Below are 8,774 nucleotides of genomic sequence, written 5' to 3'. Positions count from 1 at the left end.
ACAAAAGGCCCTCATCTCTTTCCCTGGGGTAGAGGGAAATATGATTTCCAGAATTGCCACATTATGTAATTTAAAATGTCCAGTTTCAAACAAAAAGTTTAAGCATAAAGAAACAGGAAAGGACAGAGGCTAAAAGGTAGTCAATAGAATGTCTGTGAGAAAACACAAATGTTATACTTACTAGACAAAGACTTTAAATCAGTTATCATGAACATGTTCAAAGAACCAAAGGAAACCACGTATCGAAAGCTAAAGGAGGGCTTCCCTGGTGGCGCAGTGGTTGAGAATCTGCCTGCCAATGCAGGGGACACGGGTTCGAGCCCTGGTCTGGGAAGATCCCACATGCCGCGGAGCAACTGGGACCGTGAGCCACAATTACTGAGCCTGCATGTCTGAAGCCTGTGCTCCGCAGAGAACAAGAGAGGCAGCGATAGTGAGAGGCCCACGCACCACAACACATGAATGATGCAGAGTGGCCCTCTTGCCACAGCTAGAGAAAGCCCTCGCACAGAAACGAAGACCCAACACAGGCATAAATAAATAAATTAATTTTTTAAAAAAAGCTAAAAGAAAGTATAAGAGCAACAAAAAGAGAATATCAAAAAGAGATAGGAATTATAAAAAAAGAACCAAACATAAATCCTATATTTAACAGGTATAATAACTGAAATGAAAAATGTGTTAGAGGGGTATAACAGCAGGATTGGGCTGGCAGAAGAAAGAATTACATTTGAAAATAGGTCAATTGATATAGCCTAGTCTGAGGAACATAAAGAAAAAAGAATAAAGAAACATGAAAAGAGGCTCAGAGATCTGTGGGACACCATCTACTATATCAACATACACATGATGGAAGTCCCAGCCAGAGAGGAGAGAGAAAGGTACAGAAAGAATTTTTTTTTTACATCTTTATTGGAGTATAATTGCTTTACAATGGTGTCAGAAAGACTATTTGAAGAAATAATGGCTAAAAATTTCCCAGTATGATGAAAAACACTAATTTACACATCCAAGAAGTTCAATAAACTCCAACTAGCATAAACTCAAGTAGATTCACCCTAGACACAGCATCATCAAACTATCAAAAGCCAAAGATGAAAAAAAAAAAAAGCCAAAGATGGAAGGAATCTTGAGAGCACCAAGAGAGAAGCAACTCATAACGTACAAGGGATCCTCAACAAAATTAACAGCTGTTTTCTCATCAGAAGTCATGGAAAGGGACTTCCCTGGTGACTGTGGTTAAGAATCTGCCTGCCAATGCAGGGGACATAGGTTTGAGCCCTGGTCCAGGAAGATCCCACATGCTGCAGAGCAACTAAGCCCATGTACCACAACTACTGAGCCCAAGCTCTGAAGCCTGCAAGCCACAACTACTGAAGCCTGTGTGCCTACAGCCCGTGCTCCACAACAAGAGAAGCCACTGCAATGAGAAGCCTGCGCACTGCAATGAGAAGCCTGCGCACCACAACGAAGAGCAGCCCCTGCTCGCCGCAACTAGAGAAAGCCTGAACACAGCAATGAAGACCCAATGCAGCCAAAAATAAATAAATACATAAATTTATTTAAAAAAAAAAGAAATCATGGAGGTCAGAAGAAAGTAAAATAATATAATCATAGTGCTAAAAGGAAAAGGCTGTAAACCTAGAGTTCTAAATTCAGCAAAACTCTCTTTCAAAAATGAAGGAGAAATAAGATATTCTCAAATAAACAAAAACTGAGAGAATTCACTGCTAGCAGACCCATCCTATAAGAAATAATAAAGGCAATCCTTCAGGCTGAAATGAAAGGACACTAAAGAATAACTCAAATTCACACAAATAAAAACTAAAGGTAAATACAAAGGTAAAAATCAGTTTGAAATGCTTTTCTTCTCTCTGATTTAAAAGATATCTGCATAAAACAATCAATATAAATCTGTGTCGATGGGCTCATAATATAAAAAGGATACAATGTGTATAATAATAATAGCACAAAGGAGTGGGGAGAAAACAGCTTAATTGGGGTGAAGTTTGTATATACCACTGAAATTAAGTTGGTATTAATACAAACTAGATTGATTTAAGTTAATTAAGATGATAATTTAATTCCCAGGGCAAACACTAACTGCAGATATACACAGATATAGATATAAATACAAACATTAAAAGAAAGAAGGGAATTAAAATATCAGTAGTATACTAAAACATACATATTTACCACAAAAGAAGCAGTAATAGAGGAAGAGAGGAACAAAAAGGACATAAAATATGTGGAAAACAAAGAGCAAAACGGCAGATATAGGTCCTACCTTATCACAAGTTATATTAAATATAAATAAATGAAATGCTCCAATTAAAAGGCAGAGATTGGCAGATGGATTTTTTTTTTTAAAAAAGAAGAACATGACTGAACTATGTGCTGTCTACAGAAACAAACTTAAAATTTAAAGGTACAAATAGGTCAATGGTAAAATGATGGACAAAAGTATACCATAGAAACAGTAAACAACAGAGGACTACTGTGGTTATACTAATATCAGACAAAACAAACTTTGAATCAAAAAAACTATTACTACAGACAAAGAGGGACATTTTCTAAGAGGGTCAGTTAATCAGGAAGATACAATAAAGACGATGCATCCAATAAAGAGACCCAAATTACAGGAGACAACATGGACAGAGTTTGAGTAAGAGGTGGACAGTATAATAGTAATAGTTAAAGATGTCAATACTCTACTTTAAATAATGCATAAAACAGTGAGGCAGAAGATCAAGGAAATAGAAGGCTTGAACAACACTATAAACCAACTAGACTTAACATATATCCATAGAATCCTCCACCCAACAATATCAGAACATACATACATACTGCTCAGTTATTTATGAAACATTTTCCAGGATAGACTGGTAGGCCATTAAAAAGTCTCAATAAATTAAAAAGGATTGAAATCATATAAAGTATGTTCTCTGACCCCAGTGTTATTAAAATAGAAATCAACAACAAAAGGAAATTACAAGTAGGTAGAAATTAAACAACACAGCCCTCAATAACCAGGGGGTCAAAAAGAACTCAAAAGGGAAGAGAGAAAACATTTTCAGAAAAATTACAGTGAAAACTCAACATACCAAAACTTTCGGAATGCAGCTAAAGCAGTGCTAAGAGGAAAATTTATGGCTGGAAACACCTATATTTTAAAAAAAAAAAAAAGACCTAAAATTAGTAACCTAACCTTTCTCCTTAAGAAAATAGAAAAATAACAATCCTCCCCCCCCCCAAGAAAAGCAGAAGAAAGGAAATAATAATGATTAGAATTGAAACAAATGAAATACAGAATAGAAAAATTAGAAAGATCAATAAAACCAAAAGTCAGTTCTTTGAAAACACTAACAATTTTGACAAACCTTTAACTAGATTGGCCAAGAAAAAAAGGAGAGAGAAGATTCAAATTACTAGAATTAGGAGTGAGAGAGGAGATATCACTACTGACCATGCATCAATAACAAGGATTATAAAGGAAAACTCTGAACAATTTTATCTTAACAAGCTACAAAACCTAGATGAAATTGAGAAATTCTTAGAAAGAAGCAAATGAGACAAACTCAAAAGAAGTAGAAAATCTGTATAGACCTATAATAAGAAAAAAATTTTAATTAATAACTTTAAAGCATTCCATTAAAAAAATCCTCAGGCCCAGATGTCTTCACTAATGAATTTTAACAAATATTTTAAAAATTCTTTACAAACTCTTACAGAAATTAGAAGAGGAGGAAACACTTCCAAACTCTATGAGGCCTGTATTACTCAAATACCATAAACAGACATAGACATTAGAATAAAGGAAAACTCCAAATCTATATTCCTTATGAATATACACAAAAATCCTCCCCCCAAAATACTAGCATACTGAATCTAGTAATATATGGAAAATGTTATACACCATGAGCAAGAGAGATTTATCCCAGGAATATAAATTTAGTTTAACATCTGAAAACCAATTAAGGGAATACATCATATTAATAAGTAGCAAAAAACACATGATTTGACAAAATTCAACACCCAAAACTCAACGAACTAGGAATAAAAGAGAACTTCCTCAAACTGACAAAGAACATTTTTGAAAACCCAGAGCTAACATTATATTTGATGAAAGACAGGATGTTTTACCTCTAAGATCAGGAATAAGACAAAGATGTCCCCTCTTTCCACTTACATGCAACATTGTATTGGAGGTTCCACTTAGGGCAAGTAGAAAAGGAGAAAAAAAAAAGACATCCAGACTGAAGAGGAAGAGGTAAAACTCTCTCTATTTGCAGATAGTGTCATCCTGTACATAAAGAAGCCTAAGGAATCAATTTTTTAAAAAACAATTAGAATAAACCAGTTCAGCAGTGATGCAGGATATAAGATCAATATTTTTATAAACTAGCAATGAACAATCCAAACATGAAATTAATAAAACTCCACTTATTATAAACTCTTTATAATAGCACCAAAATAATAAAATACTTAGGAATATATTTAACGAAGTTCAAGACTTGTGTACTGAAAATCCAAAACATTGTTCAAAGAAATTAAAGAAAACCTAAATAAATAGAAATATACCCCACGTTCATGGATCAGAAGACTTAATATTTATAAGATGGCAATATTCCCCCCAAATCAACATAATCCCTATCAAAATCCCAGCTAGCTTCTTTGCAGAAATTGACAAGCTGATCTAAAAATGTATATGGAAATGGAAAAAACTGAGATAGTCAAAACAATCTTGAAAAAGGAAAACAAAGTTGGAGGACTTATCCTGACTAATTTCAAAACTTACTAAAAAGCTACATAGTGAAGATACCATGGTACTGGCATAAGGATAGACATGAATTGGGAGTCCAGAAATAAACCCTTATGTTGGTGATTTATTGATTTTATTGATGCCAAAACAATTTAGCTGGGGAAAGAATAACCTGTTAAACAAATGGTCCTGGGACAACTGGGTATATGTACAGGCAAAAAATGACATTGGATTCTTACTTCACACTATATACGAAAATTAACTCAAAGTGGATCACAGACTTAAAAGTAAAAGCTAATACTGTAAAATTATCAGAAGAAAACATAAGAATACGTCTCTTTGGACCTGGACTAGGGAGTGATTCCTTAGATGTGACACCACAAGTACAAGCAACAACAACCAAAAATAGATAATTTGGGCTTTACCAAAATCAAAACCTTTTGTGCTTCAAAGGGTAACATCAAGAAAGTGAAGACAACCCACAGAATGGGAGAAAACATTTCAAAATCATATATATTTAGGGCTTCCCTGGTGGCGCAGTGGTTGAGAGTCCGCCTGCCGATGCAGGGGATGCGGGTTCATGTCCCGTTTTGGGAGGATCCCACATGCCGCGGAGCAGCTGGGCCCGTGAGCCATGGCCGCTGAGCCTGCGCGTCTGGAGCCTGTGCTCCACAACGGGAGAGGCCACAACAGTGAGAGGCCCGCGTACCGCAAAGAAAAAAAAAATCATATATATTTAAGGAACTTTTATCCACAATACATAAAGGACATTTACAACTCAGCAATTAAAAGACAAATAACCCAAGTGAAAATGGGCAAAAGATCCAAACAGACATTTCTCCTGAGAAGATATATGAATGGCCAATAAGTATATGGAAAGATGCTCAACCTCATTAATCATCAGGGAAATGCAAATCAAAACCACAATGAGGTACCACTTCACAGCCTCTAAGATGACCAAGACTTAAAAAGTCAGATAATAACAAGTGTTGACAAATATGTGGTAAATTGTAACACTCGTACATTGCTGGTAGTATTGTAAAATGGAGCAGCCATCTTAACAACTTTTGAGTTTTTTTTCTTTTGGTCACACCACATGGCTTGTGGGATCTTAGCTCCCAGATCAAACCTGGGCCCACAGCAGTGAAAGTGCTAACCACTGGACAGCAAGGGAATTCCCAAAACTGTTAAACATAAAGTTACCATATGACCCATCAATTCCACTCCTAGGTATGTAATGAAGAGAACTGAAAACATATCCATGAAAAAACTTTTACAGGATTGTTCATAGCAGCACTATTCATAACAGCCAAAAAGTAGAAACAACCCAAAGTTCATCAACTGAATGAATGGATAAAAAAAATGTGTAATATTGTTTACAATAAAAAGGAATGAAGTATTGATACATGCTATGATGGATAAACCTTAATAATATGCTAAATGAAATAATCCAGTTACAAAGGGCCACACATTGTATGATTCCATTTATATAATATTTCCAGAATAGGACAAAGGTAGAGATGTAGTTTCCAGGAACTGGGAGGAGGGGAGGATGGGGAGTGTTTGTTAATAGGTAAAGCGGTCTTTTAGGGATGATTAAAATATTCTGGATTTAGATAGTGGTGATGGCTGCACAGTTCTGTGCATATACAAAAACCCATTGAATCATACACTCCAAAAGGGTAATTTTTATGGTATGTGAATTTATATCTCAAAAAAAACTGTTATTTAAAAAAGCAAATAGGGTATTATTATGTTGGGGATCTTCAAAAGACTGTCCTGAAATTCAATAACTTGCTAGAAGGAACCACAGGACCCAGAGGTTGTTATACTCAAGGTTACAGTTTATTGCAGTGAAAGGATACAGAACAAAACCAGCAAAGGGAAAAGGCACATGGGACAAAGTCCCGAGGAAATCAGGCACACGTGGACTCTCTCAATGGCGTGGCGCAAGTTGCACTTAATTCCTCCAGCAACGACATGCGTGAAGTGTTGCCAACTTGGAAAGCTCACGTGAGCCTGAATGTCAAGGGTTTATATTGGAGGTCAGTCATGCAGGCAAACAGCACCTGCATGACTAGCCTCAGTCACTGAAGTCTAGACCCCTAGACCAAAAGCAAGTATACAGTTTAAATCAAACTGTTGGTATAAAATTTCCCAGAGAAAAGTACACGCAATGAACCTCAGCAATATTCTGTAATGATGACCAGTGCTGGTATGGAATCCTCACAACCTTAAGTGAACCTTTAAAGTAAGTGAGATACAGAATAGCATGATTTCTTTAACTTCAACGAACTGTGAAGGGATATAAAAGCTAAGGTACTTCATTATTCTTCAGTAATGAGAAGAAGATGTTTGTTCTACTGTAATTAGTAAATCAGAATAAAAGTAATTACTATCATGTCAAACTTTTTCAAGCATTTCATGTTTTTCACTCATGCTTTCTGTAGTAAAAACCTATTGTTTCTGCTTGCTCCGAATCCCTCTTTCTTTTCGAGGAGAGGTCCATCTCTCGTCCAATGAGACTCTGATGAGTGCTATCAATTACAGTGCAGTGAGGACAGGCATGGTTGATCATGGGACGGCATCCCTTTTTCCACAGGAACTGTTCTAATTCGAGGGCAGGTGTTCCAGAGAAGACAAGAGACCTTCTGTGGGACCTGATTAGTGGACCCTAGAAAAGGTTATCTCTCTTCCTTTTGGATCACAGACCTTAAGGATGTGTGCTTTTGGCAGACACTGGCCTCTTTCCCATTATGCAGAGAGGGCCAGACTGAAAACGAGGTCAGGAAGCAGAGAAAAACAGTCAAGGGATGGAGGCAAGGGAAGGAGCCCTGGCAGCATAATCCCAGGCTTTGGATCCAGCTATGCCTAATGAGTGATATTAATGTTTTGAGGTTGTTACTTCAGTGAATTAGTGCAAATGAAGCATTTCTTCTGCAAGGAATCAAACACAATTTATTTTAAAATCAGATAGAAAAAAACGAACAAAATGAGTGTTTTAACCTACACTTTCCAAATAGAAATTTTCTCACCAAGCTGTGTTGTCAGTTACATCCGTCCCCCTGACAGCCATGATAATATTCTCAAAGGGTGTACAAATTGTGTCATTTGGTCAAAACTCAAGCTTGAAAATAACAGTATTTCCAATCTTTGCTTTTAGAACGATTCTCAAAACACAAATTATCTATTTTTCCTTTTGCTGGTGATGCTTTTGGTTTCATATCTGAAAGACCATTGCCTACTAAAAGGGCACAAAAATGTTTGCCTTTGTTTTTTTCTAAGAGTTTTATAGTTTTAATTCTTTCATTGAAGTATTTGACCCATTTTGAGTTCAATTTTTTTTCTAGTATGAGGTAGGGGTACGATTTCATTCTTTTTCTTTTAAATAGCCATTTGTCTTGGTACTATTTGTTTAACTGATGATTCTTTCTCCCATTGAATTGCCTTGGCATCCTTGCCAAAAATCAATTGACTGTAAATGTGATGGCTTATTTCTGGATTCTCAGTTCTATTCCATTGATCTATATGTCTATCCTTATTCTAGTGCCACAATGCCTTGATTTGTAGTAAATCTTGAAATCAGGAAGTGTGGGTCCTGCAATTTTGTTCTTCTTTTTCAAGATTTCATTGGCTCTTCTGGGTCCCCTGTACTTCTAAATGAACTTTAGGATCCACTTATTAATTTCTTCAAAGAATCTAGCTGGAATTTCATTAGGGAATATGTTGAAACTATAGGTAAATTCAAGGAATATTATCCCCTTAAAATATTAAGTCTTTTGATCCATGAACATGGGATATCTTTCCATTTACTTAGGTCTTTTTAAATTTCTTTCAATAATGTTTTCTAGTTTTCAGAGTATGAGGCTTGCACTCTGGTTACATTTATTCCTATTTTACTCTTTTTATTATATCATAATAGTTTTCTTAATTTCATTTCTGGTTTGTTCATTCCTACTGTATGGAAATAGTAGATTTTTGTATATTCATCTTGTATTCTGCAACACTGCTG

General features: G+C 35.8%; 1 pseudogene; it reads right to left on the bottom strand.

Annotated features, from left to right (window-relative positions):
• LOC103079727 (uncharacterized protein C3orf17 pseudogene) overlaps positions 1-8,774 on the bottom strand; it is a 46,865-nt pseudogene that overhangs the window by 13,193 nt on the left and 24,898 nt on the right.

The sequence above is a fragment of the Lipotes vexillifer genome, unplaced genomic scaffold (genome assembly GCF_000442215.2).
Source record: "Lipotes vexillifer unplaced genomic scaffold, Lipotes_vexillifer_v1.1 scaffold28, whole genome shotgun sequence".
Taxonomy (NCBI): domain Eukaryota; kingdom Metazoa; phylum Chordata; class Mammalia; order Artiodactyla; family Lipotidae; genus Lipotes; species Lipotes vexillifer.
This window is presented reverse-complemented; position numbering and strand designations above follow the sequence as displayed.